Source organism: Lissotriton vulgaris, chromosome 6, assembly GCF_964263255.1.
Source record: "Lissotriton vulgaris chromosome 6, aLisVul1.2, whole genome shotgun sequence".
Lineage (NCBI taxonomy): Eukaryota > Metazoa > Chordata > Amphibia > Caudata > Salamandridae > Lissotriton > Lissotriton vulgaris.
Genome location: NC_141694.1, coordinates 1,408,955,939 through 1,408,963,286, shown reverse-complemented (window position 1 = coordinate 1,408,963,286; position 7,348 = coordinate 1,408,955,939). Strand labels below are relative to the sequence as shown.

The 7,348-nt window shown below is 45.3% G+C and overlaps 1 protein-coding gene across 2 annotated transcripts in view; it reads right to left on the bottom strand.

The window, feature by feature from the left end:
- Positions 1-7,348, bottom strand: part of ARFGEF3 (ARFGEF family member 3) — a 475,184-nt gene that overhangs the window by 349,718 nt on the left and 118,118 nt on the right. The gene's annotated exons all lie outside the window — the stretch shown is intronic.

Genomic DNA, 7,348 nt, shown 5'->3' with positions numbered 1-7,348 from the left:
ATTATTTTTATAAGGTCTATGACAAGGTTCAAAATTTGCCTAATTTACTTAGGTTTTAAGAGATGGTGCCCGGAAAGTGATGAATGTCGGTTATTAGTAGGTCATGGAGATGAAATTCAAGGCTACTAAAAATTTACTTTTAATGGGATATCCCTCCTTTAACATCCCTTTGTCATCTGGTTTTTATAAGGAAACGAAAAACATCCTTTAAAAAAAACACACTGTTTGTGTTCATTTTGTTGCTGATGGTAAATACAAATTGGAAATGAGCGCAATAATCCTTCTTATACGAAACGTAAGGGAGGCACAAAATGACACACCATGGACACTGACGTTTGTGGTAAGCATAGGCTGAGAACAGAAACATTAGTGAGAAAAATTGCCTGAAAGATGCTAATGTTAGAGATAAATGGGGCAGGCATGTGTAAAATAGTCTCGTTTTTCAGAAACTATATGGTGTTTTAAAAAAAAAAAACTATCTTTTCCCTCTTCGAAAACAATCTTCACTGTTATATAACACTTGCTGATTGGCTTTTTTTATTTTTATTAACGCGTCTTTCAGAGCTTTCCTTAACCCGAAACCAGTCCCAGGATGTTTGTTTGCGGTCCAGGAAGGACCGGGCCTGGCAGCTCAGGTTGGACTGTTCCCATGAGGATCAGGGTCAAGACTGATTTGCATATGGCTGGGTCCAAACTGGGGTGGAGTAGTGAGCAAAATAAGGATGGATTTAACCCAGATCTCTTGACTTGGGTTAAGTGGTTGAAAAGTTTCAGCACTCAGTCCATCATCTTGTTGTGTTTGATATGTTCATCAGTGGCCAAGGGTATGCCCAGACATGGTTGCTTGCGGTGCCACGGCTCACGCGCAAAAAGCATATATGATGCGCAGCGTCAGAAACCGCCTCGTACGTAACTTGCGTACAAAGTTTGTGTGAGCATGAAGTGGTGGTGTTGGGGTGGGGTGGATGAATGGGTCAGAGGGAAGCAACCCAACCAGGGCACTTGTTGAAAATTACAGTGTGCAAAAATTCCCCTTGGGCGCGCACAGCAAGAATGTCTTTTGCCACACATATGAACAAACCCCAGCAGAATCACTAAGGGTACAAAAAACCTGGGCTACTGACGTTTGCAAGTAAGCAGCGCCCTCTTTTTTTTTTTTTTTAATATCTTTATTTGCATTTTGTCGAACAAACAGGTTACAGTGGACATAAATGGAAGAGAAAAGGAGGGGGAAGGGGAAAAGTGGAAAGGGGGACATGTGATTGATTGTGCACGGATGGAGTAATATGCAAATAACCAGTGCAAGTGTAAACAAGCATTTGCAATGCAATAGGTCTCGCATTTACGCAAGTTTAAGCTATTGACATTGTAATTAACAATGCCTTTTATTTATGTTTTAAAAAACAAAAATGATAGGCATTGTCAATGCCAATAGCTTAAACTCTCGTAAATACGAGACATAATGCATTGCAAATGCTTGTTCTAATCTACACACAGAAAACCGGTCACTGAAGGCTAGACTGAGCGTAGACTATGTTAGAATTATGTATTTTTTCTGTGAGGCCTTACGAATAGATAACCACACAACACCATCACATAAAAATATTGGAGACCAGTAGTACAGTAGATGAGCACTTCCGTTCACCTGTCTGCAACCATGCTAGATTAGGCATATATTGTATGAGGGTTTGAAATAAATTAGTGAATCGAAAAAAAAACCATAAAAAAGACAAAACCAAATAGCTATTTATTTTTTTATTATTGGTGGGCTTGAGCACATTTTTCACTGCGTTAAAACAAGAAACTGTTTGAGGCGGCAGTCATTCATAGATGGAAAATTAATGATAGCAGCAGATGAAAGAGTGTAGCGTGTAACAGATCAGTGTAGCACTGAGCCATACTATTCCGGAAGCTGCTCTCCCACTTAACGATGTTTGGTATAGATAGGCAGAGTGATACCGTGTTTTCTGGACTCAAAAACCATCCTTATCACCACGGCCAGCTAACCCGGTGCTTTGTGTCCAGGCTGCCTGTTTCTCAAAGGCCCACTGTTTACATTCAGGAGGGTTTGCGGCGCTTGGACACGAGTCTGCCAGGCCGAGCAGACATCTGGCTGTCACTCCTAATTGCATCCTCGCACCGGAAGTTGTTTCTAGACACCCCTGATTGCCTTTGAACGTGGGACAGTGATCCACACCAGCGCCAGGCCATTAATGCAAGAGCAGTGCCGCTCAGTGGCTTTAGCCTAGTTCCAATGAAGATTTAGGATGCACCAGAAGTGTTCATGCACTGAAAGGGCTGCTGTTTAAGTCAGTATTGCTTTTACTATTGCTGTTTCCTCTCTGGTATTCACGACTTACTCTGTGAACGCTGACAGAAATAGGGCATCAGAAAATTATTTTCATGGTGTTGCCATGTTTACTGTTTCTTGGCAGTGCTGTGGCTAAAATTAGCGCCAAACATAAGAAGTTGAACCATGTCAGCGGTTAAAAGAGTTTATTCAGATTAATGCAAGCTATCTCGATTTAAAAGCTACAGACTGTGGGCAGGATGCGGCACCAATTAAAACAAGTACAAACTTGCGCTCGCTGTAAAAAAACCAGCAAACTGAACAAATAGAAGAAAAAAACTCTCGGCGAGGAGTGGGGGGGGAGTGCGGCCTAGAGCACGCACAGCATTTCCCTTGCAGGAGCGAGCAGGGGCACCATCTGTTTGAAAGTTAATTACAAACCAATGTCGCCAAAGCCCGCTCCCGCAAGGGAATCGACAAACGTGCACGCATTGCCATTAAAAGCAATGCAAAGCGTGTACGTTTTTGGACGAAAAAGCGAATTGATTCCTAAAGGTCTCCTCCTATGCAGCGCACGCACGCTCCGTAGGCGAGACCTAAAAAGGGCCAGCAGGTATGTCTGGTGCATTTACGAGTAGTAGTATGCATTAAGGCCACATGGCCAGTGGTTGACCACAGATTGCATATTCAATGTACCAGCTATCAGAGGGACCACTTTTCAGTATCCATACAAATCAGATAAAGTGATCCATCCTATCTCAACTTTACACATCCATGACTGTACCAGACTATAAAGCTCAGTGCCAAATTGTGGGAAAATCAGATACAAATTATTAGTCTCATAAAGTTTACAATTAAACATAAAAACAAAGAAAATCATTGTCACGCCCAATAAGCAGCGTCCTTGTGACCAAAAGGCGACACTGTGACCCGGGTGTATTAAGTAATGTGCCTTCTGTCTAGGCGCTTGGTTAGATGCATTGCGCTGCACCTTAGACCGGCCTCTTTTGCACCCTCGATTGCACAGGATGATCTGTGCAAAATATAATTATCAGGTGATTCTTTGCTCGGTGCAAATGTTTTGCTCTTGTCGCCCTGTGCAGAATTTACCGCTCATGAGGTTACCCCGCCCCCCCCCCCGCACCAGCGGAGTGTAATAAGCCCTGTTTCCAAAAGCATTTTAATAGTCTGACCAACACATTTTTGCCCACAAAAACAAGGTGATTTGTGCGAAATGTCAACATGCGCCCGTGCACACTTTTCCTCCCTTACGTTCATATAAGTTTCATTAAGTCTCTCAAGCTTTGCGCATGGAAAGCTTCCGAGTCCCTGCCACATCGGCCCACACGTGCTGGACTCCTGTTGCAACATGTGTGCTCCTGAGCAGATCGCGCTGTCGCATGGCTCTGTCCCCTGCCTGCCTAGATTGATCACTTTAAGAAGCGGGGTAACGCCCTCTGGGTTGGAAATGTGAGGACTTTAACATTGTAGTGGTAACTCTGCACCCTCTTCCCTGTGAGTAAGAACTTTGATGCGCTTACAGAAAGCAGTGCTCCATCAAATGGTGATACTAAGGTTACATTACACTCCCGGCATATCCTGAACCTGTGTAGCAACAGGGTACTTTTAGCCTATTTTTAGACTGGTGGTGACTATAATTTACTACCATTTCAATCCTAATTGCATTTGCGTTCATTTATAGGGCTTAACTATGTGCTTTGACAGGGTTTAGTGCCTTTTTCCGTTTTCTCTGGCCTACAGGCCCGAAAGCTAGAGAGAAACCATTTTGTATCCCTGCATCGGACAGCCGAGGTGCTTGCAGGGTAAAGGTAATGTTTAGAATTCATCCTGTTGTTCGCTAGAGAGGAACCGGTCAAGACTGGCCCTTATCGAAGGAATGTGTTTCTCTTCCCGGCTCTGGACGCAATACGCAGGTGGCCACTGCGGAAGGCGGAGGGAGCTGGGGACTGGTACAGGAATTCGGTGGGAGTCGGCCTGATGCCGGAATTTTCCATAGAGAAAGGGAGCTCTATATTATCAAGGAGCGAGTAGAGTAGAGAGAGAGAGCAACGTGTGGAGAAGACCGAAGAGGTTGGTCTAAAGGCTGGTGCATAGAGATTGATACCATCAGCTAATCGAAATCTTGAAGTGAAGAAGGAGAGTGAGTGAAAGTCACACAGGAGTGGCAGAGACCAAGATCAGAAGAGGGTTAGAGTGTTCTGGAACCATGGCAGCGTAGACGAGGCATAGCGGTGCAGACGTGTAATCGTGAGCCATAGAGGGAGAGCAGAATCCCAAGCGCATAGAAGAGAACAAGAGAGAGGGATCAGCTCCGCTGCTGAGATGGAAAGACACACGTCTAAGGTGAGGCGTTCTGAGCTTAGTGTAGAACAGGGGTCTTCAAACTGTGGGGCGCGACCCCCAGGGGGGCCGTGGAGCGATGCAAAGGGGGTCGCGCCTTCCCATTCACAATTCTGCCCAGGCTAAAAGGCTTTAACCCTCCCTCTTCCCCCGTCCTGTGTCTCAGCCCTGGTTGCTGCAGTGCAACTCGAGCTGCTGGGGGCTCAGTCAGTGGCGTAATACAGCCCCTCCCCGCAGCCCCCATGGGGGGGGAAAGTTCCAGGGGGCCCGCTCAGCACAGTCCAGTGACTGCCCGGGCACCAGAAACCCAAACCGGCTGCATTCTCATGCTAATGCCAGACGCCTCGGGTGTGGGGTAATGTCTGAGTACCGGGTGAAGTGCAAATCCGCGCGTGCAGCTTCTCCATCCTGACAAACAATGATGACACTTGACCCCCGACCTCCTCAGGCTGAACAGGACACCCCACCAACAACCTTAAACCGTTTTTCAACTGCAATTCCACATCTCTCATCTACTACTGCACCCACTGTGTGACCAAATGTCAGAAAAAATATAAAGCAACCACTAGTCAGGTTAAAAGAGCAGATTTAGATGCAAGGTCGCTAATTCACCTTTAGTTAGTCATTTTTTTGCAGGCCAATCAAAACGAACATGAAACTTAACGGAGGAGACTTCGAAGAAATACTATGCAAAGAAAAAAGTAAATAGATACATGCCAGTAAATCCTTTAAGTATAGCCTGAATATGGTCGAAGAATAGCATTTTGTTTTAATTTAAGGAACCTATTTTGATCTGCATCCGGAACAACACTGAGACGACACACCCTTAGTGACAGATTGTTGACTGCGCATCCACAATACTGAGATTAAGAACTGAATATGCAGAAAGAAAGTATCCATCCCACAATTCTTACATTGAGGACCTGTGAATAAGAAAGGATTATGTGGCTGCCGTCCTCTGGTAGAACACATCTCGTACAATCCAGGTATGATCTCGAGACCGAACATCACCAGTATAATATATCTTGTCAAACAAAGAACTGAATGCGCATAAATTTATACAACTGTAACTTGTACTTAAAATGCTGCTCGTTCTCATGCTATTAGTCGTTGACTGCTGTAATAGCTTGAATTTAATCCATCTCCCAGCAGAGTGTTTCTGGAATGCTGTGGTTCAATTGCCTTTCTAAAGTTTATATGCTAATTCTTATTTATCAGTGGAAACCTATTTGTATCACCATTAAGTATTTTGTTTTCTGCAATTTCATTATTTCTAATTTTTTAATCCCTTTGACTCGCATTCATGCCAGGAATGCGATCTGTGCCACATGCAGCTTTGTTCTGGCACCTCTGCGCTTTGGAAAACCAGGTCCAGGACAGTAAGGATTTGCACAGCTGCACTTGGACGTCTTGAATGATTTGGACGCATTTTCACATTTGCTGTGCCTAAATGTCAACATTAAGCAATTTTCAGCTTTTTCACAACTTTTGCTCCTTGTGGCTTTTGCGGAGGTCTGATCACATTTTTCTTCAGCACAATATCAATCATAGCCTAATCTGTGAAGAAAGTACCTGCTGTCTGAGTCATATGTACTTCACTCACGAATGCGCACTTCAGTTGTCACTTTCTCAGCAATGGTGATTTTCCTACATTTTGGAGTTGAAAGACACTACTTTTTTTAAGGTTTTTAAGGTGGGTTTTTAAGCCCTTGGCTGGTAGTCCGAACCTACTGTGATACACCAGTGCAGGGGACTCACTATGCATGCTAAGGTCATGCACCCGGTCATTGGTGGAGTTGAACTTGCTTCACCCTCTTTATCAAAACTTAATTGGCAATTCATTGTGTCATAATGTGGCCCTTTGCCCGTTCTTGAAGAGATGGTGGCACGCACAAGCCTCTATTGCAGTGTATGCACAAGCCTCTATTGCCAGTGTGCTGGCACAGGCTTCGGGCACTCTCCTTTGCAGCAATGGCAGCCCAAGCTGTGGCCTAGCACAAAAAGCCTGTCCTACTACCAGGGTATAGAACTGAGTCCATCTGGAAAGAACCAGAGAAGGTGATGGAGAGAGGGACATTGGCACCGACTGGCACAGGTGCTTTGGACTTCAGTGAGACTCCCTGGGGGTGGGTGCATCTTCTGAGGGCATCTGTGTGACACAGAAGCACTGCCTGGAGTCAGCTGGGAATACTCTCAGTGGAAATAAACTCTGGTTGGAAGCAGGCCCAGACACCCTGGAGGTCCCACCCAGCTGAAGCCCCACTGCAGGCAGAAATCTGCAAGAGGGAGGCAGAGATACCCTGGAGGCCCCACCCAGCTGGAGGCACAGGCCTGCAGGATGATGGTACAGTGGCATAACACAGGCCCCCGCAGCCCCCGGCGGTGTGGGGGGCTGAGTTACAAGGGGGGTACTCTCATTTGAGAGCTCCTGGTAGAATCCAGAGCGGCCCTCTCAAGTTTTGTTACGCCACTGGGCTCAGCGGGGCAGTGTATGGAGTCTTATCTCCAGCAGGCCCGAGTTTTTCACAGGTCTTTAAAGACCATTTGCATATTTACATGCCTTTGTAAATTGGTTACAGAGGCTTAGTTTTTTTCCTGGTTCCAGTACTCCCTGTGTCCCAACTCTGCCTATTCCTTACATTTGTATATTACATTTACTGCTGTGGTGTGAGAATGCATTTCATGAAAAGGAATATA